The following is a 25,343-nucleotide window of genomic DNA, read 5'->3' as shown; positions in this document are numbered from 1 at the left end:
TACTATAGCATGTAATCAAATTAAGAAAAGTCATAAAATGCCCTTTCATTGACACATACTTAATTTACAATACAACCACACCTTATTTACATCATCACACAAAGACAATACCTGCTCTTGTTCCCTTCTGTCATCTTTTGTAAAAACAACCATGACTTTAACAGCCATACCTCACAATTTACAACAAAAATGCTCTTGTGGATAAATATAATACACATTAAGTTGATGTGTCAACATAATGCCCACCTTAGTGACCGTGTGAGCAGCTTTGATTGCTCCAAAGCCACTTTTTAACTTCAAATTTTCTATTCCTTTGGATATAACGGGGAGAAGGCTAATTGGTCTGTACTTGTTGATGTCTTGTTTATTTCCTGCTTTATGGATTGGGATGATAGTAGCAGTTTTCAACGTGGTAGGGTTTGTCAATGGTTTTCCATAACTGTCTAATGTTCCCTTTTGCAGCTTTGATTAATTCTAAGTGAAAGTCAGCCCTAGACTTTCGCATAAGCATTGTTACTTTGTTCCTCAAAACTTTTAAAATCATACGATCTGTATTTAGACCTGTTTTAATTGCTCTTTTGAGAGTGGAGTCCCGATTTTTAATTACAATCCAAATTGTTTCATTAATCCACGGTATTTTTATTTTAGCACTTTTTTTGGGGGGTTTTGTTTTAGTGTATTTACAGATGATCTCTTTGATTTTTGTATCCAATGTAATTCTAGTAGGGCTGCTTATCATTTGTGTCATGTAGAAGCCGTTTATAATATCCTTAAGTTTCTTTCTACGCGACTTATTTAACCAGTCCAGATTTACGTCCCCCATAACGTTCAATTCTTTCATACTCTGCTGTTTGATGATGTCTGAAAATGAATTGAGAAACATGTCTTTAGCTGTGGTCGGTCGGTATGCTACAATTACCTTGAAATACATTTCTGAGGAAAATTTGATTTTATTTCCAACACACTCAAGATGATCTACTGGGAGGGTTATTTATTCACTTTTAATGTTTTCCCTTACAGAAATCATAACTCCTCCCCCCTTTGTCACTTGATCTGTTTTCTCTGTAATCTTGTACCCCGGGACATTAATTAGAACAAAAGGTGTTGCAGGTTTTAACCATGTCTCCGATAGACAAAGTTACCCCAGATTAGAGTCTGACAGTAACTGCTGGATCTGTTCAGTATGGTCCCTGTTGTAGAAAGTTGAATGATGCGGACACGTTTGTTGCTGAATATTTTCTACCAGACTTCTGTCTCTAGGCAACTTTGTGTATGTAATAAGCATGTAGGAGCCATTTAAAGCATCCTTATTTTTGTGTTGGCATTACTTTCTTTTGTCACTAGGTGGCGGGCTTTTTGGTTGAGCAGGGCAGGGGGGAAAGCATATGTAGGAGCACAGGTGAGCCAAACGAGGAAGGACTCAGGTGTGGGAGCACAAACCGTTCTTACCAGCAGCAGACAACAGCAGACAGCAGCAGACAACAGCAGACAACAGTAGACAGGAGAACATATAACACAATATGACTGCAATAATCCCTGGTACGTTTCATTCACCCTGCAAGTTTGTTATAAATATGCAAAAACTGGATTTCCGACTGGACCTTACTTCATATGCAATGTTTGCTACTGCGTAGGATCACTCCCTCAAACATGTTGAGTAATGACAATAAATTGGAACATTTGAAGGTGAAGATTGTCATTACAATCAAGTAAGAACGATGCTCTTCGAGTGAAAAGGACAACAAGAAGAACACCAAATGACATCAAAAAGCCGCAAGAGGATGAACTGTGCCACAGCCACGCTGCTGCTCATCAGCCAGGGGTGATTGGAAACACCTGCCAGCTCTATAGGGTGAGTTGTGTGGAGCTGAAAGCAGCATGAGGGAGAGACTTGGCCAATTATGTCTGGTGGCAAAGATGATGTACAGCCACAAGGTGGCGAAAATGTGGATCCTGAAAAGGAAAATGTACAATATTTTGAAAAGGAAAAAAGAGCCCTAACGTATACTGCCAAAGGCTTGGAAATGAAAGTTGACAATTATTATAAAGCAATAGGATAAAAAAGCTGCTAAAATAAGGGACACAATGAAACAACTCATGCATTCAAATGAAAATGATGAAAATGCAAATGCTGTAAGAGGTCACTTGGATGAATTGATTAATTTGTGTGGAGAGGCAAGGGAAAATCATTCCTCATTGATTGCCTTACCATTGCCTGAAGAGGAACTTGATAGAAAAAATGACTGGTTTCAAGAAAAGATTAAGATACAAGAAGGTTTCATAAAACTTGTGCATGAATGGTTAACAGGAGTGAAAAAGCTAACCACACATGACACTGCCCCTGTGGGAGAGGAGTCACAATTGCATGTCTCTGAAACACATGGCTCAGTTGAAACGCAAGTCCAAGATGAAATCATGTCCCACTTGCCCATGATGAACATTTATGTGTTACACTTTCTGATATTGGAGCCCAGGACAGTGCATCGAATGTCTCAATCACACGCAGTTCTATAACATCAAGAACCTCTTCTACCTCATCTGCTCGCATTCGAGCCCAGGCCGAAAAGGCTGCTCTCATGGCAGAGGCTGCTGCATTGGAGAAAAAACATCAGATTGAATCACAACAAAGAATTCAACAGGAACAATTCGCAAAACAAGAGGAACATCTCAGAATGGAAAAGGAAAAGTTGGAAATGGAAACCAAGCTGGCAGCAGCAAATGCAAGGGAGCAAGTTTTTGCAACCATGGGATCTAGGGAAGGATCAAGAGTGTCAAGAATGAGCTCTGAATCACACAAGGGAGCTGCTGCTCCAAAGAAAACAATGCCCCTCTCTGACACACAGGTTGGGAAGCCAAAACAATTCATATATGAAAAGTATACCAAAGCTCATTACATGACTCCAAGACAGGCTGCTCTCTCTTTAATGCAAACTGAAAATCTGTCAAAATCAACTATGCAAATGAAAAATGTGTCGAATACAACAGGGCAAACTGAAACTGTGAAAAAAGATGATGTTAAAGGTCATACAGTTCACACTACATCCCCTGTCACAAATGCCATCAAACAAGATCACATTCTTGATTTACTAAAAGGACAACATGATTTCAATGCCTTATTGGTTAAGCAGAATGTCCATTCCTCTTTACCATCAAGATACTTACCTGTGTTTGATGGAGATCCGTTTCAGTATGAAACCTTTATAAGGGCATTTGAATATGGAGTGGAGAAAAAGTGTGACACCTATGACTGTTTGCATTATTCAGAACAATATACTAGAGGGCATCCAAAAGAGCTGGTTCAAAGTTGCCAACATTTGCCTCCGTCCCACGGCTACCAGAAGACAAGACAGCTACTCAAGGAACATTTTGGTAATGAATATCATATTGCAACAGCATATATGGAAAAGGCTTTTTCCTAGGGAACAATTAAGTTGGAGGATGTAAAAGGATTGAGAGCATTCTCTCTATTCCTCAGAAGTTGTTCCAATGCAATGGGAAATCTGGCCTATATGGAAGAAATGAATGTTGTTTCTAATATGAGGACCATCATCCTATAGCTTCCATACAAGCTCAGAGAGCAGTGGAGGAACAAGGCCTGTGACCTACAGGAGAAGCAAGGCCATCGTGCCATTTTCCCAGACCTTGTGCACTTTATTGAAAAACAAGTCAAAACACTCTCTGATCCACTGTTTGGTAACATTCAGGACACTAAGCAATCAACTGTATAACCCTCATCCGTCCCTAAGCCAAGAGAAAAGTCAAGTCCAAGAAGCAGCTTTGCAACAACATTAATACCCATAGAAACTGTGGAGTCAAATGAAGGAAAAAGGAATGTGATTGTCAAATCTCACAGTTGTCTGTTCTTGTGCTGTCCACAATTCAAGAGGAAGAAGCACAAAGAAAAAATAGATTTCTTAAAGGAAAAAGGAGTCTGTTTTGGCTGTCTGAAAATAGGACATTTAAGTCGAGACTGCAGAAATCGTCTATTATGTGAAACCTGTAAACAACAACATCCACAAATACTCCAAATTGAACAGACAGAACAAACACAAACCAAATCAATTGGAATCAATACTGTTGTCCCACCTCCCAAGCATACTTGTGGTCATATTGGGGCCGGGGATGACCCCTCCATCTACTCCATTGTACCTGTACAAGTTAAAAGCAACAAGGGAGATACAGCGTTACAAACATATGCATTTTTGGATCATGGAAGCACCTCCACATTCTGCACAGAAAAACTGATGCAAAGACTGAACATTACATGACAAAGAACAACCATCCTTCTCAAAACCATGAATCAAGTGAAACCCGAAACCAGCTACCATATCACTGGATTGGAAATAGCCAGGATAAATACGAATTACTTTATTCAATTGCCTGATGTATTTACACACGAAACCATGCCAGTTTCACCACACAATATTCCAAAACAGCAGAATTTGAAACACTGGCCATATCTAAACCATATCACATTACCTGAAATTGACTCTGACATCGACCTCCTCATTGGCACAAATGCCTCTAAGGTACTGGAACCCTGGGAGGTGGTCAATAGCCAGGAGGACAGGCCATACGCAGTGAGGACCCTATTGGGGTGGGTCATTTATGGTCCTTTAAAAAGGAGATGACACCAGCAGGCATAATGGCTGCTCTGTTGCTGATGTCAATAGAATATATATTCTAAACCTGGAGGAGTTATTAGTCAAACAGTACAACCAAGATTTCAGTGAAAGATCCAGTTAGGAAACAGAGGAAATGTCAAGAGAAGAGGAAAAGTTTCTTGATATTGTGAGCCACTCTGCAAAGATTAAAGATGAACATTATTGTTTAAACTTACCTTTTAAAGAAGAAGATCCCATCATGCCGAACAACCGTTGTATTGCAGAGCAACACATCCAGAGCCTGAAACGCAAGTTCAACAAAAATGAAAAGTTCCATAAAGAATATACATCTTTCCTCACATATATGATTGACAGTGGCTATGCTGAATTGGTAGCAGCAGACCAGCTGAATAGAACAGATGGAAGACTCTGGTATATTCCACATCATGGTGTGCACCACTCAAAAAAAGGACATTAAGAGTTGTTTTTGACTGTGGTGCAGTCTTTAAAGGAACATCACTGAACTGTGAACTACTTCAGGGTCCTGATCTTACCAACTCACTTTATCGGAGTCCTCATCAGATTCAGACAAGAACCGGTTGCCTTGATGGCAGACATTAAAGCCATGTTCCATCAGGTTAAGGTGTCTGATAAGCATGTCGACTACCTGAGATTCTTATAGTGGCCTGACGGTGATATGCAGCAAGATCTGACTGAATATAGGATGAAGGTACATCTATTTGGAGCTGTGTCATCACCAAGTTGTGCAAATTTCGCTTTCAGGAAAACTGCTGAAGACAACCAAGCTCATTTTCCACCTGAGGTGACAGACACAGTACGCCATAACTTTTATGTAGATGGCTGTTTACGTTCGATTCCCACAGAACAAGATGCAGTACAATTAGTAAAAGATCTGACTGCTCTCTGCCAAATGGGTGGGTTTACTCTGTCTAAATGGATCAGCAACAGCCGTGCTGTATTAACATCTATTCCACAACAGCACAGGGCTAAAGAAATCAAGGAGTTGGATTTGGACAAGGACAATCTACCAATGGAAAGAGCCCTAGGACTACACTGGTGTGTGGAAACTGATGTGTTCAAGTTCACAGTTGTTGTACCAGAAACACCACACAATAGACGTGGCATTTTGTCTGTGGTCAGCTCTGTATACGACCCTTTAGGCTTTCGAGGACCATTTACTCTGCCAGCCAAAATTATTATGCAGGAGCTCTGCAAGGAAAAGCTTGAATGGGATGAAACTATACCACACGTTTTCTCTCAACAGTGGACAGGATGGCTAGCAGATCTCAGCAAAATGAAGGAGTTTAAAGTTGACCGGTGCATGAAGCCTACACACTTTGGTCAAATAATCACACACTCACAGCTGCATCACTTTTCGGATGACAGTGAGAGTGGCTACGGAACCGTCTCATATCTAAGACTGGAAAACAAAAACAAAGAAGTGCATGTTGCATTCATCATAGGAAAATCAAGAGTGGCACCATTTAAACAAATGACAATTCCCAGAATGGAGCTGGCTGCAGCTGTCCTCGCTGTCAAAGTTGACACAATGCTGCAAAAGGATCTACAGTTAAAACTGGAGAAATAATTTTTCTGGAAGGATAGCACAACCGTGCTTAAATACATAAGCAACGAAACCAAACGCTTTAAAACATTTGTAGCAAACAGAGTCTCTTTTGTAAGGGATGCTACCGACATATCACAATGGAGATACTTGAGCACAAAGGAAAACCCTGCAGATGCAGCACCAAGAGGGCTGACAGCAGAACACTTCCTAGGCTACAAAAATTGGATAAGAGGACCAGATTTTCTCTGAAAAGCAAGCCAAGAATGGCCAATCTTGCAAGTTGAATCCAAAATTTCTGTTGATGATCCAGAGATCAAACCTGGCATCACAGTAAATGCCATTGTCAAAAGTCAGTTGAACCCAACTAACTATTTCATCCACTACTTCTCATCCTGGATGAGACTGATGATTGCAATAGCCTGGCTCTTAAAAGTAAAGACCGCACTCTTGCAACTGACTAGGAAAAGAAAAGAAGTTCAAACTGCTGAGTAGTGTTGAAAATGATCCTGTCAAATTAAAGAAGAAGATTGAAGAGGAGATGCAAGTATTTAAAGCCACACTTCATGGACAGTGCTTATCTCCCCAAGATCTAATCCAAGCATGGGGTCCTTTTGCTAAAAACCAATCCAATATTGCCACCTGGACTCTTTGTAAAGGAGGATCTGTACATCAAACGTAGATGGAAACAAGTACAATACATGGCAGATCTCTTTTGGAAACGATGGACAAAAGAATACTTACCGTATTTTCGCACTATTAGCCGCACCTAAAAACCACAAATTTACTCAAAAGCTGACAGTGCGGCTTATAACCCGGTGCGCTTTATATATGGATTAATATTAAGATTCATTTTCATAAAGTTTCGGTCTCGCAACTACGGTAAACAGCCGCCATCTTTTTTCCCCGTAGAAGAGGAAGTGCTTCTTCTTCTACGCAAGAAACCGCCAAGGTAAGCACCCGCCCCCATAGAACAGGAAGCGCTTCTTCTTCTACTGTAAGCAACCACCCGCCCCCATAGAAGAAGAAGAAGCGCGCGGATATTACGTTTCATTTCCTTTGTGTGTTTACATCTGTAAAGACCACAAAATGGCTCCTACTAAGCGACAGGTTTCCGGTTCATGAAAAGACGCAATCTCTCCATCCGCACACGGACTACTATTTCACAGCAACTGCCTAAAGACTTTCAAGAAAAGCTGGCTACTTTCCGTGCATATTGTAAAAACAAGATAGCTGAAAAAAAGATCCGGCCAGAGAACATTATCAACATGGACGAGGTTCCACTGACTTTTGATATTCCTGTGAACCGCACTGTGGATACAACGGGAGCACGTACGGTGAATATTCGCACCACAGGGAATGAGAAGTTATCCTTCACTGTGGTTCTAGCTTGCCATGCTAATGGCCAGAAACTTCCACCCATGGTGATATTCAAAAGGAAGACCTTGCCAAAAGAGACCTTTCCAGCCGGCGTCATAATAAAAGCTAACTCGAAGGGATGGATGGATGAAGAAAAGATGAGCGAGTGGTTAAGGTAAGTTTACGCGAAGAGGCCGGGTGGCTTTTTTCACGCAGCTCCGTCCATGTTGATATACGACTCCATGCGCGCCCACATCACGCTGGTTTTTAATATATTATTAAAGTTTGACTGACCTATCTGACTGTTTTTTTGACATTCCTTTAGCGCAGTTAGATGCGGCTTATAACACGGGGCGGCTTATAGGTGGACAAAGTTTTGAAATATGCCGTTCATTGAAGGCGCGGCTTATAACCCAGGGCGGCTTATGGTGCGGAAAATACGGTACCTTTAATCCAAGAACGTCAGCGATGGACCAGAGCCAAGAGAAGTTTTGCCCCTAGTAACATTGTGGTGGTGGTCGTTTACACTGCCTCACGAGGATCCTGATTACTGGGGAGAATACTGGAAACTATTCCTGATGCAAAAGGTCTTGTACGCACAGTTCGACTAAAGACCAAAAACAACATACTGGAAAGACCAATAACCAAGATATGTCTCCTCCAGAAGACTGAAATTGAAGATTAATGAAGATTCAAGATTAATGAACTATAAATGCCAACATATTTTTATTTTGAAATTATGAAAAAAATAAAAATAAAAATAAATAAAAACTGAGAAGAAGAATCGTGTAAAAGTGAATTTGAATGGCTCCCTTTCAAGTAATTGTTACAGTGTAAACAATTAGGGGCCGGTGTGTAGGAGCCATTTAAGGCATCCTTATTTTTGTGTTGGCATTACTTTCTTTTGTCACTAGGTGACGGGCTTTTTGGTTGAGCAGTGCAGGGGGGAAGGCATATGTAGGAGCACAGGTGAGCCAAACGAGGAAGGACTCAGGTGTGGGAGCACAAACCGTTCTTACCAGCAGCAGGCAACAGCAGACAGCCGCAGACAACAGCAGACAACAGCAGACAGGAGAACATATAACACAATATCACTGCAATAATCCCTGGTATGTTTCATTCACCCTGCAAGTTTGTTAATAAATATATATAAACTGGATTTTCGGCTGGACCTCACTTCTTATGCAATGTTTGCTACTGCGTAGGATCACTCCCTCAAACCCTGTTGAGTAATGACAATAAATTGGAACATTCGAAGGTGAAGATTGCCATTACAAAGCAACTATAATTATTTGATATGCTTAATTGTGCTGTTTTAGCTCAGCTGTTGTGTAGCTGCTAGCTCCTCGTATCCTATAGCAGGAGTGTCCAAATTGCAGCCCATAGCTATGTTTTAACAGACAACCGAAACAATTGAAAATGTGGTATTTGCGTGTAGGTTCAATCAGCCGCTGCTACGCCCTGTTTTATCATTCGACCTAAGTCTTTGGTTTCGTAGGCGGGACAGAGGGCAAAGGAACAATGTGGGACAGCAATTGCCCATCTTATACCATGCTAATTGGTATACCTTGAGTTCCAACATATATAGGAGTCAAAGGGCTCCTATGAGTCGTCTAATTGGTGATCATACATTTTGGCTGGTCGGGTGGCGGCACACACGGACGCAGCTCAGTCAGCCAGGGCTTTCACCGATAGGACAGTTGGAGCAGTCCCCGTCCTCCATTCGTTCCTGGGAGGCGTACCGAGTAGATGTCAGCTGATGTCATGCTGTCAGGCAACATCAGGAAGGTTCCTTCTGTGCGATATTGAATGTCAGGGAACAGTTTGTAAAGCAGGTCATTACAAGGTGTATGCAGGTCGACCATAAAGGGATGCTTCAATGAGTGTCCAGCAATCTGAACCGGAAGTTGTTTGGTGACAGGTATCATTCTTGTGATCACAGCAGAGCCATTGTCCGTTGACACTTATGTCCAGCAGGGGTCTGTTTGTATCTCCTGCTGGGCGTCCCGCTGTGGGCGTCCTTTGCCACATCTGTATGATATTTTTGGCTGCAAATTGGAGCTTGTCTTGTTTAGAGAAGTTGGCACAGTCACATGACCAGTCACCCGGCTGCAAAACAGTTTCCACCCTGGCTTGACCTAGGATAACTGCGACCACCACCCGAGTCTGACTGTCTGGTTTCACGTCTGTTGAGGATTCTTCCCTCCAGATGTTGGAGCTCAAAACACGTACACCCACTGTTTTGTCATCCTCTCGGTTCTTTTGACATTTAGTTTCAGCGATCTGTAATTTAAGGAGTTGTTTCCTTGCTGCTCTGTCACAGCCTTGTCGTTATCCTCTTGCTTAGTTCAATTCTGCATATCACGTTTAAAATCACAGCATTAATTGAATTAATTAAATGTTAATCAATACTCCTAATTCAAAGATTATACATACTACTTCATGTATATTTAAGTAACTTTTTAAATCAACTAAAGATTGTCTATAAGTTAATTAAACTATCATTTGTGTCTATCAGTTACATTCGAGCACGCCGTCATGCTACACTTCACTTGTGCACTCTGACTTCCTGTCGTGCGTGATATTCTACAAAATAAAAGCATGCATTTATTCTCGTTCCTCCACCTGCTCATTCAACCCAGTCACAACATGCACACACACACACAGTGTTGGGCTCCAGTCATTTTGATAGCGTGGCACACACACACACAACCAAGGCAGTGTGCTAAGAGATAAGCCGAACAACACGTCTCTCCTTTATAACACTTTACATATCGACTCTTATTATAGTTTTTAATCTAGGCTTTTATTTGTAATTATTATTCAACACTATTCAAAGCAAACGGTTGTAAAGGTTATAGTTATTCACATTATACTATCAAAAGTCTATAGCTAACTGAAAGCTGTTGAGATTTGGTGTGCCTCCTTATTTATTCTATGTTATGCCATTATCCTATCTTAGCTCACCACCCAGATGCATGGTGTAATGCTATGTCTAAATAAAAATAAAATACTCCAACCTAAAAATGTTAGACTACACTTTAAAGTTAACCGACTTAAAACTTACTTTTATTATATTCATTTTCAAACTCACCTCCACCACAGCAGACATTTTCCTCACATCCTATCTGGTAAAACTATGGCATAAGAGGTGTTTCACAACAGTGGTTAAATGTTATTTAAGTAATAGATCTCAATATATGGAAATTAATAAGACTAAATCACAGCCAGAAAGAGTAACTTGTGGGGTTCCACAAGCCTCGTTATTGGGACCTAAGTTATTTATACTTTATTTAAATTATATTTGTTCAGTATCTAATAAATTAAAAAGTATTATGTTTGCAGATGATACAAATGTATATTGTTCAGGAGAAGACTTGAAACCGCATACTGAATATATAAAGGGAAAAATATCCAAATCCATTGCTATTCTGTATAGAGTAAGACACATGCTGAAAAAGAAATGTCTGCATATGTTATATTATTCTTTTATTTTTCCATAATTAACATATTGTGTTGTAGTTTGGGGAAATGTTTATGAAACAAATATAGACCCAATACTTAAACTTAAAAACAAATCATTAGAATAATACACAAAGCGTGCTACTATGAACATACCAATCCATTATTTATAAGTTATAATGTGTTAAAATGTTCAGATATTCTGTTTTTAAAAACAATGGAAATTATGTTTTGAGTAAAGAACAACAGCCTTCCAGCTTGTATTCTTAGGTTATTTACATTAAGAGGAGAAAACTGTAATTTACGGGGATATTGATTTTTGAAATAGGTCAAGTAAGAGCAAATAAAAAATACAAATGTATTTCGGTTTTAGGAGTTAAATAGTAGAACAAGCTCAGTGATGAGTTAAAGACATGTACTTACACTTTTTCATAACATGGTCACTACTGCCTAGTTTCTCTTGTTATATTCTTATTTTACTGTTATATTTGTATTCTCATTGTTGCCTTTTATTTTTATTCTATTGAAATATTTTTCTATTTTGTTTCCATTTATACCCCCATTATTTACTTTTTACTTTTTAAATTCGATCTCAATTTTGTACACTGCTGCTGGAATTTTGATTTTCCTGAGGGAACTCTCCTGAAGGAATCAATAAAGTGCTATCTATCTATCTATCTATCTATCTATCTATCTATCTATCTATCTATCTATCTATCTATTGCTAATCCGAGCACGGTTCATGACGTCTCGTCCTTGTAACCACTGGACAGACTGCTTATCTTGCAGACATTTATTTCCATTTAGTTTTATTCTCTACATGTAATTCTACATGCACCTTCATTTGTCACATAGAAATTTGCTTTCTTTGTTATTTATTTAAATTATTATTTCTGGTTTACTTGCTGTCTGTTTACTTAAGTTCTCATAACTTAGTATGTCCTCTGATTAGAATTTGTTTAACGCTGCTTTACGTTTTGTTATGACTGGAGCGCTGAGTGTGGCGACTTTTGTCTGTACTTCTTCCTCACCTCCTTTCTGAATGCGTTTAGGTTTTTTTCCATTTGCCTTGTATTTGTTTATCAAAACTCCTATCTCTCTACACTGGCTTGTGTCAAAAGTCCCGTCCACTGGCCAGGGTGACAAACAACTTTGTGTCCACTTGTTCCATTCCTGTGAATATCTTTTTTTCATCGGCTAACAGTGGTTTCAGTTTACTGAGGCCCCAACTGCTGACCAAACCTGTGACTCAGACTCCATGATTTACACAGGTGTGACTATAAACGTTGACAATATATGATTAATACCAGTTGCACAGATAAGTTAACATTTTTTTAGAATATACATTTAAATTTTATTTTATCGTGATTAATCTTAAAATAATTAAAATGCCGCAGTTCCATGATCGACTTTGTAGTTGTGTCATCGAATTTGTGGCCTCATGTTGTGGACACTCGGGTGAAAAGAGGGGCGGAGCTTTCTACCGATCACCACCTGGTGGTGAGTTGGCTGCGATGGCGGGGGAGGGTGCCGGACAGACCTGGCAGGCCCAAACGCATTGTGAGGGTTTGCTGGGAACGTCTCTGGCAGAGTCTCCTGTCAGAGAGAGTTTAAATTTCCACCTCCGGAAGAACTTTGAACATGTCACAAGGGAGGTGCTGGACATTGAGTCCGAATGGACCATGTTCCGCGCCTCTATTGTCGAGGTGGCTGATTGGAGCTGTGGCCGCAAGGTAGTTGGTGCTTGTCGTGGCGGTAATCCTAGAACCCGTTGGTGGACACCGGCGGTGAGGGATGCCGTCAAGCTGAAGAAAGAGTCCTATCGGGTTCTTTTGGCTCATATAGGACTCCTGAGGCAGCGGACAGGTACCGACAGGCCAAGCGGTGTGCGGCTTCAGCGGTCGCAGAGGCAAAAACTCGGACATGGGAGGAGTTCGGGGAAGCCATGGAAAACGACTTCCGGACGGCTTCGAAGCAATTCTGGACCACCGTCCGCCGCCTCAGGAAGGGGAAGCAGTGCACTATCAACACCGTGTATGGCGAGGATGGTGTTCTGCTGACCTCGACTGCGGATGTTGTGGATCGGTGGAGGGAATACTTCGAAGACCTCCTCAATCCCACCAACACGTCTTCCTATGAGGAAGCAGTGCCTGGGGAGTCTGTGGTGGGCTCTCCTATTTCTGGGGCTGAGGTTGCTGACGTAGTTAAAAAGCTCCTCGGTGGCAAGGCCCCGGGGGTGGATGAGATCCGCCTTGAGTTCCTTAAGGCTCTGGATGCTGTGGGGCTGTCTTGGTTGACAAGACTCTGCAGCATCGGGGGCGGTACCTCTGGATTGGCAGACCGGGGTGGTGGTCCCTCTCTTTAAGAAGGGGAACCGGAGGGTGTGTTCTAACTATCGTGGGATCACACTCCTCACAGCCGGTAAGGTCTATTCAGGTGTACTGGAGAGGAGGCTACGCCGGATAGTCGAACCTCGGATTCAGGAGGAACAGTGTGGTTTTCGTCCTGGTCATGGAACTGTGGACCAGCTCTATACTCTCGGCAGGGTCCTTGAGGGTACATAGGAGTTTGCCCAACCAGTCTACATGTGTTTTATGGACTTGGAGAAGGCATTCGACCGTGTCCCTCGGGAAGTCCTGTGGGGAGTGCTCAGAGAGTATGGGGTATCGGACTGTCTGATTGTGGCAGTCCGCTCCTTGTATGATCAGTGCCAGAGCTTAGTCCGCATTGCCGGCAGTAAGTCGGACACGTTTCCAGTGAGGGTTGGACTCCGCCAAGGCTGCCCTTTGTCATCGATTCTGTTCATAACTTTTATGGACAGAATTTCTAGGCGCAGTCAAGGCGTTGAGGGGATCTGGTTTGGTGGCTGCAGGATTAGGTCTCTGCTTTTTGCAGATGATGTAGTCCTGATGGCTTCATCTGGCCAGGATCTTCAGCTCTCACTGGATCGGTTCGCAGCTGAGTGTGAAGCGACTGGGATGAGAATCAGCACCTCCAAGTCTGAGTCCATGGTTCTCGCCCGGAAAAGGGTGGAGTACCATCTCCGGTTTGGGTAGGAGATCTTGCCCCAAGTGGAGGAGTTCAAGTACCTCGGAGTCTTGTTCACGAGTGAGGGAAGAGTGGTTCGTGAGATCGACAGGCGGATCGGTGCGGCATCTTCAGTAATGCGGACGCTGTATCGATCCGTTGTGGTGAAGAAGGAACTGAGCCGGAAGGCAAAGCTCTCAATTTACCGGTCGATCTACGTTCCCATCCTCACCTATGGTCATGAGCTTTGGGTTATGACCGAAAGGACAAGATCACGGGTACAAGCGGCCGAAATGAGTTTCCTCCGCCGGGTGGCGGGGCTCTCCCTTAGAGATAGGGAGGGGGGAGCTCAAAGTAAAGCCGCTGCTCCTCCACATCGAGAGGAGCCAGATGAGGTGTTTCGGGCATCTGGTCAGGATGCCACCCGAACACCTCCCTAGGGAGGTGTTTAGGGCACGTCCGACCGGTAGGAGGCCGCGGGGAAGACCCAGGACACGTTGGGAAGACCATGTCTCCCGGCTGGCCTGGGAACGCCTCGGAGTCCCACAGGAAGAGCTGGACGAAGTGGCTGGGGAGAGGGAAGTCTGGGCTTCCCTGCTTAGGCTGCTGCCCCTGCGACCCGACCTCGGATAAGCGGAAGAAGATGGATGGATGGATGGATAATTAAAATGTCAATACATTTAAATAATCAAATTACCTTTATCAAATTTAAATTAACTTTTGTTGAATTTACTTATTTCACTTTATTTAATGTATTTGCTATATCAATATTTATTCAAAGCTACCCAAATGTATTTGATATTTAAATGTTTATTTATTTTTGTATCTTTTATTTTACTTAATATCAAAACCAACCAGTCAGCACTCTCTTCATATGGAGTACAGCTGTCCACTCACATTTTGTAATGCCAAGCTAAATGCTAACCTAGCCTTACTAGGCCTCAGTAAGCTAATGTTTGCTAACCTAGCTCAATGCTAAACTAATCCTATGCTAATCTAATTAATGCTAAACTATGCTATGCGAACAGTGACACAACTCTCCGGCCCACGTCTAAGGTGCAGCACGTCACACAGCCTCGTCACACGCCCTTGTCACAACGACACACCTCTTATCTCAAAATGTCTCCTAACAGAGCCTCCTTTTCTTCTTACTGCGTCACACGCGCACAAAAAAAAATCAACAAAGAGCGAACCTTTTCCTTTTTTTTTTCTTCAAAATCTCAGACACTTTTTACAAAACTATAGTATCGCACAGTCACAATCACACCCACACAGTTAACCGGGTGGAATCACCAGCACAGTTAAATACAACCTCAACAGTCAACTATTTTTGTCACCCAGAAGCACAGCTGTATTATATAGTAGTTGTAAAAAGATGGCGGCGCTCCCGTAAGTTGCGACAACATTTAGTAATTATTATCAAATCCACTCTGTCAAAATACAAAGAAAAGGCGTGGGAAGCATCGACGTAATTTTTGTCATGCCTCCTCCAAAGAAGAGCGCACAGATGGAGAATGACATAGAGGAAATACGCAAGTCGCTAAACTTCATGTCAGGGGACCTGGCTAGCGTCTCCCAACAGCTAAGCAAGCTAACGGAGCTTGTAGATGAAGTGAGGAAACTCAAAGAAACAATCCGACAAAAAGACAAGACAATAACTGATCTTGAAAGGAGAGTTGAAAACTTGGAGCAGTACACAAGGATGGAAGATGTCATCATCACGGGACTAAACATCAGACCGCGCTCATATGCCCGAGCTGCTACGGCGGGCAGGAATGTTGGAGAGGACGCGGAGACAGAGGATCTGCAAACTCTGGAGGACCAAGTCTTGCACTTTTTGAAAGGAAAAGACATACACGTGGATGCAAACAATATCTCAGCGTGTCATACACTGCCACGCAGAGACAAAGCAAAGCCTGCAGTACTTGTGCGCTTTGTAAACCGGAGACACAAAACGGAACTACTGAGACAAGGAAGAAAGTTAAAGGGATCAGCGGTGTATATCAACGAGCATCTGACCAAGAAAATATCGGATATAGCACGGGAAGCACGGATCCTCAGGAAAAACAACAAGATTGGAGCCACATGGACAAGAAACTGCAAGGTTTTCATTCAGCTGAATGGATCTACGCCGGAAAAAGCTAAAGTGATACTGGTAAGAGAACTTGAAGACCTTGAACAATTCAGATAATGTCGATTGTTCCATTTTTTGGACAATCACAATTGCACTCTCGTCGAGCTCATTTTTTGATCGTTCCTTTTTTGATGAGGACAGCTACAGAGAGATTTTTGATGAACTTATTTTTGGAATGCTCAGACTATTTTTGTTGTTTTTTACTTTTTCTTACCTTGGATCATAAAGACATATACTCAACACCACGTATAAACACTAACTTAATACCAAGTACAAACTTGTTTTCATTTGGACTGTTTTGGGACGCTCATAATAGAGTAAAAGTATTGTCAGTTGTGTGCGTGTGTTTGTGTGGGTGTGTTTGTGTGTGTGTGGGTGTGTGTGCGTGTTTCAGTGGAGGTGGATACAAATGTGTTATCTGTACAAAGAAAAAGATGTAAATATATAATAAAATATAATGGGGAGTGAATTAAAAAATATCTTTACCAATGTTGGTGATAAGGAATTAGAATGTAGAAATACTGATAATAATCATAGTAGTGAACTGTATAATAATTATAATCACATCCAACTAGACTTCTACGACAATATCAATTACAACTGCAATTCAAATGAGTTTGGCAGTGACATAGATCCCGATTGTAATCTTTACAATAATATTACCAGAAACTGTGAGTACTACACAGACGAACAATTTAAATGTGTGAATGTGGACAAATCGTTTACTGTAATACATTTTAATAGCCGAAGCTTGTATAAAAATGTTGACAATATTAGAGAATATCTGAGCCAGTTCAATACATTTAGTATTGTTGCAGTCTCAGAGACTTGGCTTGATGAGAATAAGTGTTGTGAAATAAGATTGGATGGTTATGAATTATTCACCACAAACAGAGTTGGAAAAAGGGGAGGAGGAGTAGCACTTTTTGTAAATCAAGATTTAAAATGTTGGAAGATTGACAGCAAATCAACTGCTATAGCTGGAGTTTTTGAATGTATAACTGTAGAAATTGAAGTAGAAAAATCAAAAAAAATAAATGTCAGTTGTGTTTATAGAACACCTGGATCATGTCTAGATACATTCAATCAAAAATTGGATTATTTGTTTAGTAAATCAAACAAGATCCATATTGTGTGCGGTGATTTTAATATTAATCTTCTGAACCCCATGGACAGTACCAAAACAACCGATTTTATAACAGGACTGTACAGCAATAATTTCTTTCCCCTTATCACAAAACCAACTAGAATAACAGTAGACTTTGCCACACTGATAGATAACATTTTCACCAATCAACCGGAGAATCAAATAACAGCAGGACTACTACTCAATGACGTAAGTGATCATCTACCTGTATTCAGCATTTTCCACGATTTCTTTGATGAGAGAGGGGCCAAAAAAGCAGTTCAATATAGATTTGTTAGACACCAAACACCAGAAACTATGGCAGCATTCAAGTCTGAGTTATGTGCTCAAGACTGGGGGGAGGTTTATACCTCCACAGACCCGAATGAGGCATATGAAACCTTTCTCAACATTTTCATAACACTGTATGATAAGCACTGTCCAATGAAAAAACATGTCATTAAGGACAGCACTGTCAAGGACAAACCGTGGATCACAAAAGGGTTATTGAAGTCCTGCAAAAAGAAAAATTATCTTTACAGAAGACATTTAAAGCACAGAACCAAAGAAACTGAACACAAATATAAAACGTACAAAAATAAGTTAACACAAATAATAAAGCACAGCAAAAGAACATATTACTGTAACCTATTAGAACAACATAAAAATACCATCCAGGGTACGTGGAAAGTTTTAAATGGTATCATTAAAAAAAACATGACAAATAATGAACATCCAAGCTATTTCATAGAAAATAATCAAACTATAAATGACCCTAAGGAAATAACGGATGCTTTTAACACCTTCTTTGTGAATGTTGGACCTAATTTAGCAAATGAAATTGCACAACCTGAAAACAGTGTCAAATTTAATGAACAAACCATTCAAAGGAACTTAGAATCGTTTTTTATTTCCCCCGTTTATGAAAGTGAAATCACAGAAATTGTAAATTCTCAGAAAAACAAGAAGTCAACAGACTGCTCTGACTTGGACTTTTCTCTGATCAAAGAAATTGTTGATTTTATAGCTGTTCCCTTCACTTATATATGTAATATTTCTTTTATAAAAGGAGTTTTCCCAAAGAAAATGAAAACGGCAAAAGTTATTCCCATCTTCAAAAGTGGAGATAAGCATCAGTTCACCAACTATAGGCCTATTTCTCTACTCTCACAATTTTCAAAAGTCCTTGAAAAATTATTTGTGTCAAGATTAGACAGTTTTATTGACAAGCATCACTTGCTAAGTGAACACCAATACGGTTTTCGAGCAAACAGGTCCACTTCCATGGCAGTGATGGAACTAGTTGAGGAGGTAACCACCGCTATTGATAAGAGGGAGTTTGTTGTTGGCGTTTTTATTGACCTGAGCAAGGCCTTTGACACCATCGATCACACATTACTTTTAAACAAAATGCAGAGGTATGGTTTTAGAGGTCTTGCTCATGATTGGTTGAAAAGTTATCTTGGTGGTAGAGAACAGTATGTGCATATGAACAATGTAGATTCAGATAAAAAGATTATAACACATGGAGTGCCCCAAGGTTCTGTACTGGGACCAAAATTGTTTTTATTGTATATTAATGATATCTGCAAAATCTTTAAAAAACTCAATTGTATTCTCTTTGCTGACGATACAAGTCTGTACTGTTCTGGGCAAGACCTTGGCCAACTCTTAGAGACTGTAGAGAGCGAACTCCATATACTAAAGCAATGGTTTGATGCCAATAAACTGTCAATCAACCTAAATAAAACAAAATATATAATTTTTGGAAATAGGAAAAATAACATACAGTGTCATATAAGAATTGATGATATGGAGATAGAAAGGGTGTATTCAACAAAATTTTTGGGAATCTATATAGATGATAAATTAAATTGGAAACTGTACATAAATATACTTAAGACAAAGATGGCAAAAAATATTGCTATGTTACATAAAATCAAAAACTCCGTAAATCAAAAGGCTCTTAATATGTTATATAATTCTTTCGTACTCCCTTATCTTAATTATTGTGTTGAAATCTGGGGTAACAATTACAAAACAAACATCAACTCTATATTCTTACTTCAAAAGAAAGCGATTAGAATTGTAAATTATGCAGATTATCATGACCATACCAATGCTCTGTTTATTAAATTAAAAACCTTAAAACTGCATGATCTTGTTGACCTCAACACTGCTATTGTGACGTACAAAGCTCATAACCACATGCTGCCTCGGTGTCTACAGGAGAGGTTCAAACCCAGAGAGAATACCTATGACCTCAGAGGTTCAGCTGTCTTCCAGAAAGCTAAGATAAGAACAAGCTTAAAAAGTAGATGTGTTTCTGTCAGGGGGGTTCAACTGTGGAACAGCTTGGATGATTCCTTAAAATGTTCCAGGTCCATTCACACATTTAAAAAACACTTTAAGACCAATGTCTTGGAAAAATATATCACTCTTGAATCAACACAGTAGTTAATACTATGATCAATGTTAATTAAAATACTAAATGTGGGATATAAATAATAATGGAAGTATAATTGTTTGTATATAGTATATAAATTGGTACAAAGGTTTAACACGCGTATAAGGATATTTTACATGCCTTTACTGTGTATATAATTGAACAGTGTTCATGTTGTGTATAATGTGTATTTATAATATGTTGTACAAAGGACATTTCATAATTTTCGGAAGTTCATCTTGTACTTGACGTTGTTTATAGGGTTAGGCGCTATAAGTGTTCAACTTCAGCCTAAACCCTTTCGGTCTGCAACATTTTCATTTTCATTTTCAATCTATGAATGTGCAACTGTTTGTTTATTTTGTTGACCATTGACCGAAGAATAATAAACTATTATATCAGAACCTAATAATAATAAACAACATTTATCATTCACTCTGAGCTGGACAAAATGGCTCGGGAGAGGGAAGTCTGGGCTTCCCTGCTTAGGCTGCTGCCCCCACGACCCGACCTCCGATAAGCGGAAAAAGATTAATGGATGGATGGATCATTCACTCATATGATTTTTTAACATAAACTTTGTCTATCTTCTCATAAACACACATTTTGGACAATTTCCAAACTTTTACAGATTAGCAGGGATGTGAGAGAAAGCGTGAAGGGGGGATGCGGGAGTGTGGGAGTAATGATTACCTTTCAAGGGAGGGAAATTAAACAGATCAGACCCGCAGGTGCATACACAAGTGTTATTAAAATACGCATATATATATAAATGTACCAACAAAAACTGAATCACTCCACATCCAACACACTTCTCAACATTCACCAATATACACACACATTAACAAAACACAACCCACCCCATGTACGGACAAATATAAACAATTATGCACGCGTGCTTTTTGTGGAACGGCCGTCTTATAACACGAACGCAGGTCACTTACTCATAAACGGCGATTAACCCTTCCAGTCCAGCAGACCCTACGTTACCACCCTGACCAACACGGAAATACGGCCTAAAGGCGCCATAGAATCACTGGTAATCACCCAACAACTCTACAGACATCATGTCTGGTCAGTTCCATACAGTTTCACCAAGTTTCACCAAAGCTCTACCGTATGGAGCCCGATCTCCATCTGTCTAAACTGCAGCACACTAATCAGAACGTCGTGACAGCTCAGTCGATCTCCTTTACCGGAGTCCCTGAAAGTCACTGAAAATGAGGCCTTTACCGCTGCAGCTTCTACATAAACAGATGCGTCGCACTTTCGCAGACTTTCATCAATTTTTATAGTCAAATGTACCACCCGGCTAGTGAAATTGCCTTTACTTTAGCTGTAACCAAACCGCCAACCGAGCGTACTTGCAGAAGAAGGCCCCCTCTGCCGACAACGCCAGAGGGGGGGGGGAGAGATTTAAAAAATGCATTTGCCTCAAATAGTCCACGCAACACACTCCTAAACCACCACAATTCTATTAAAAATTCCCCTTATTGTTAAACAAGAAATCACAAGTTTTCAAGCAAACACACAGACAATATAATCACATATAAAACAACCCAATCCAACCATAATATACCCCATTCCAGGTTGTTTTTTGGAGAACCTGGCTAGACCTATCTTTTATCAAAAACAGGTTCAGCATTTAGTCTTACCAGCCCGATCATCTCCAGACAGACAGCTTTTACACATTAAGCAAAATTGCTTACCTTTAGATGCGGCCGTGCAAACCTCTGTCTGCCTGAGAGATACCGGGAGTTCTGATATCGACCTGCAGCGTTCTAGACCATCCTGTTCGTGACGGCAATTTTATGTGGTGGATGGTCCGAATCTTAAACAGCAACAAAGGTGAATTTAGTACAAGTATTTACCCATAATCAAAAGTTGGATTGAATTGCTCATGCCAACAGACAACGTCCTCCGGAGGAGATGGATGAATCGAGAATCATGCGAATCACACATAGGCTTGGTCACTTGGCCATTTATCTGTTTTCCTCATGCGTCAAGGTCCCGTTGTTTTGAACCAGCTCATTCTGCAAACTCATTGAATCCTTTAGCAATAACAAACAATCAAACATTTTTGTAGAATGGTCAGACCGACCACTCGTTCAACTATAACCCACATATGGTCCTTCAAGGGTTCAGAATAGGAAAAAAAGAAATGAGCAGACATTCTTAAGGCTTTTCGACAGATTTTCTTTTCGGACTTCGACAAACACAAAATATGGTTCAAGAGGTCAGAAATTCCACTACAGAAGCTACCCTCTCGTCCACTGGGTTGAACTCCAACGTGCAGGCTTTGAGCCGGAGGGCAACAAGAATTGCTACCCCAGTCCGTCGCCTCTCACTGCGTGCAACGCCAGTGTGGAAGAGAGTCCAGCCCCTCTCGATAGAACAGGTTCCAGAGCCCTTGCTGTGCGTCGAAGTGAGTCCGATTATATCCAGCGGGAACTTCTCCACCTCGCGCACTAGTTCGGTTTCCTTCCCCCCCAGCGAGGTGACATTCCACGTCCCAAGAGCTAGCTTATGTAGCCGAGGATCAGACCGCCAAGTGCCCTGCCTTCGGCTGCCGCCCAGCTCACAACGCACCCGACCTCTATGACCACTCCCATGAGTGGTGAGCCCATTGGAGGGGTGACCCACGTTGCCAATTCGGGCTGTGCCCGGCCGGGTCCCATGGGGACAGGCCTGGCCACCAGGCGCTCGCCATCGTGCCCCAACTTCATGCCTGGCTCCAGAGGGGGTGACCTGCGTCCGGGCGAGGGACATCTGAGTCTTTGTTCTTGCATTCCCATGTAAGTCTTTGAGCTGCCCTTTGTCTGATCCCTCACCTAGGACCTGTCTGTCTTGAGAGACCCAAACAGGGGGCTTGGAAGCCCCCGGACAACATAGCTCCTAGGATCATTGGGACACACAAACTCCTCTACCACGGTAAGGTGGCAGCTCAGAAAGGAGAATATACAGTAATGTTCTTCAAATCCTGAGAATGCGAAAAAAGCAATAAAAATGTATTCCAACATAATTCCTAAACCAAACATGCAAAATGTCTAAAAATGCCTGTAACATTTAATCTATGTGAGTTGTTTTTGTAAGGTTTGCAAATACAAAAATTTGGTTTTACACCGAGAGGAGCCAGAGAGGTGGTTCGGGCATCTGGTCAGGATGCCACCCGAACGCCTCCCTAGAGAAGTGTTTAGGGCACGTCCGACGGGTAGGAGGCCGCGGGGACACGTTGGGAAGACTATGTCTCTCGGCTGGCCCGGGAACGCCTCGGGATCCCCCGGGAAGAGCTGGACGAAGTGACTGGGGAGAGGGAAGTCTGGGCTTCCCTGCTTAGGCTGCTGTCCCCGCGACCGACCTCGGATAAGCGGAAGAAGATGGATGGATGGAGGTTTTACTCACAATGACAGTATACTGTCACACCAAATATGACAGTTATTTAAACATAACTCCTAAACCACACATGCAAAATGGCTAATAATGCCTGGAGTAATGTATCTGTGTGAGTTTTACTGGAAAAAAAAAATATGTAAGGTGTGCAAAGACACACGTTTGTTTTTTTACTCAATATGGCAGTATAACTGTCATACTAAATATGAAAGTTATATAACAATAACTCCATAACCAAACATGCATTATGTCTAAAAATGCCTGTAATATTGTATCAATGTGAGTTTTATTAGAATCTGGTGTTATTTATGTCCAGGGTGTTCCCCGCCTTCCGCCCGAATGCAGCTGAGATAGGCTCCAGCGACCCCCCGCGACCCCAAAAAGGGACAAGTGGTAGACAATGGATGGATGGATTATAGATGCATGACAGATAGTGTCAATAATTATTAAATTAATATAGAATAAATCACTTTTTTAATTGACTTTTCCATGATATTACATTTGTTTTAGAACTTAGTACTTGTAAAGGCTGTTTGTATTAGCTACAATCTTGACTGCATACCTTTTGGCACATATTAAATGTGTGTGTGTGTGTGTGTGTGTGTGTGTGTGTGTGTGTGTGTATTTCTTTTCAGAAGTGAACCAACCTTTGATACCAGCTACAACAAATTCTTCGAGAGGATCATCCGCTAAAGAATAATTGTTAATCAGGAGGTGCTGAGAATGAACCAGCTACGACGAATGTTTTTAAATACGGTGCAAAAACATGAAGATTGTGATGCTTCAAACTACAGGTAACAACAGAAGTTTTATTTGGCAGCGATGTAAAACACTTTTATGCTGGAAAATATCAAAAGAATAATAAATAATTAAAAAAAAGGCTTTGATAGTATATTTAAACTACTAATACTTATGAATATATCTTTATTTACACCCTTGTGCTCCGCTTTCCCTGTGTTCTTATGTTGCAGGCAGGATAAATTAAAGAGAAGGCTGACTCTGGACTTTCCCCAACTGGTGTTTCAACCGCAACATCTGCGAACTGTTTTTTGTTGAGACATTGTCTGCAGATAAGCTGATAGACAGGCTACCTCATCCATCAGGTACAGACAAAACTGAGTCAACTGAAGTAAGCCAAGGTGAAAGTGACACTGAACACATGGCAAGAACAACAGCTGGTCCGCAAACTACTGAGAACACGAGGACACTTTAGTGCAGCGCTGATATTGAACCAGCTACTATGTGACTCTCCCGGTATGATGTGCCCCTGGCCACCCGTCTGATGCAAAATCTGTTGTGCCACTTGAACGGTACAATGTTATTGCTTGGATTGTAGGTGCAACAGAGGAACCAACGTTAGCCTGTTTGTTGATATTCCAGAAGATGTGAACCTAAAAGTGATATCTGTTTGTCAAGACATTATGTATCTTGCATCTAAAGGTCATAGGCAGACACCCAAATTATTATGTCTTGGTCTAAGTATTCGGCATTTAACAGGTTCCTCACAAGTTGTGGCACTGCTGAGTGGACTAGGACATTGTGCTTCATGAGACATTCTCTCATTTTGCCCCTTCACCCAATGGCAATGGATGGCACATTGCGGATGGGGAGTGAAAAGCGACATGGATGACTACAAATCCTGCCCCTGATAGTTTGTTAAAGGCAGTCCACTGCAGCTGCAAGCAGAGCAAATGTGAGACAGGAAGATGTTCCTGTATGTCTGCAAGACTGTCCTGTACTGATTTGTGTCAGTGCCAAAATTGTGCCAATATTTCCATGGAAACAGAGGATAAAAGCACATGGGAAGATGACTCTGATGATAGTGATAGCTGAGAGATGAACAATGTCTCTCTCCTTCAGAATACACAAAGTCACACTTAATCAGTTAGTTCTCTAATAAAAATGTGAGTTTTTGTGTTAAGGTTTACTGAGGGAGGTGACGGCAAACAGACTCCAGAGGGCAGTAATGATCAATAATGTATATATATATATATATATATATATATATATATATATATATATATATATATATATATATATATATATATATATATATATATATATTTAAATATATATATATATATAATAAGAATAAGAATAACAAACAATACTAACTAATCAACTAAGAAAATGAAGTGTGACAAAATACAAGAGTGTGTATGGTGTAAGGCTATGTTATGGCGTCACATTAGTGCCAAAAATCCGAGCGC

General features: G+C 40.9%; 1 long non-coding RNA gene across 1 annotated transcript in view; it reads left to right on the top strand.

The window, feature by feature from the left end:
* LOC133610782 (uncharacterized) overlaps positions 1-25,086 on the top strand; it is a 37,671-nt gene extending 12,585 nt beyond the window's left edge. The window contains exons 3-4 of the long non-coding RNA XR_009815929.2: positions 23,769-23,927; positions 24,105-25,086. This is a non-coding gene — a long non-coding RNA (uncharacterized lncRNA). The remainder of the gene's footprint in view (positions 1-23,768; positions 23,928-24,104) is intronic.
* The last annotated feature ends 257 nt before the right edge of the window (positions 25,087-25,343 follow it).

The sequence above is a fragment of the Nerophis lumbriciformis genome, linkage group LG02, assembly GCF_033978685.3.
Source record: "Nerophis lumbriciformis linkage group LG02, RoL_Nlum_v2.1, whole genome shotgun sequence".
Classification (NCBI taxonomy): domain Eukaryota; kingdom Metazoa; phylum Chordata; class Actinopteri; order Syngnathiformes; family Syngnathidae; genus Nerophis; species Nerophis lumbriciformis.
The sequence above is the reverse complement of the archived record's forward strand: the minus strand, read 5'-3'. Positions and strand labels throughout refer to the sequence as shown.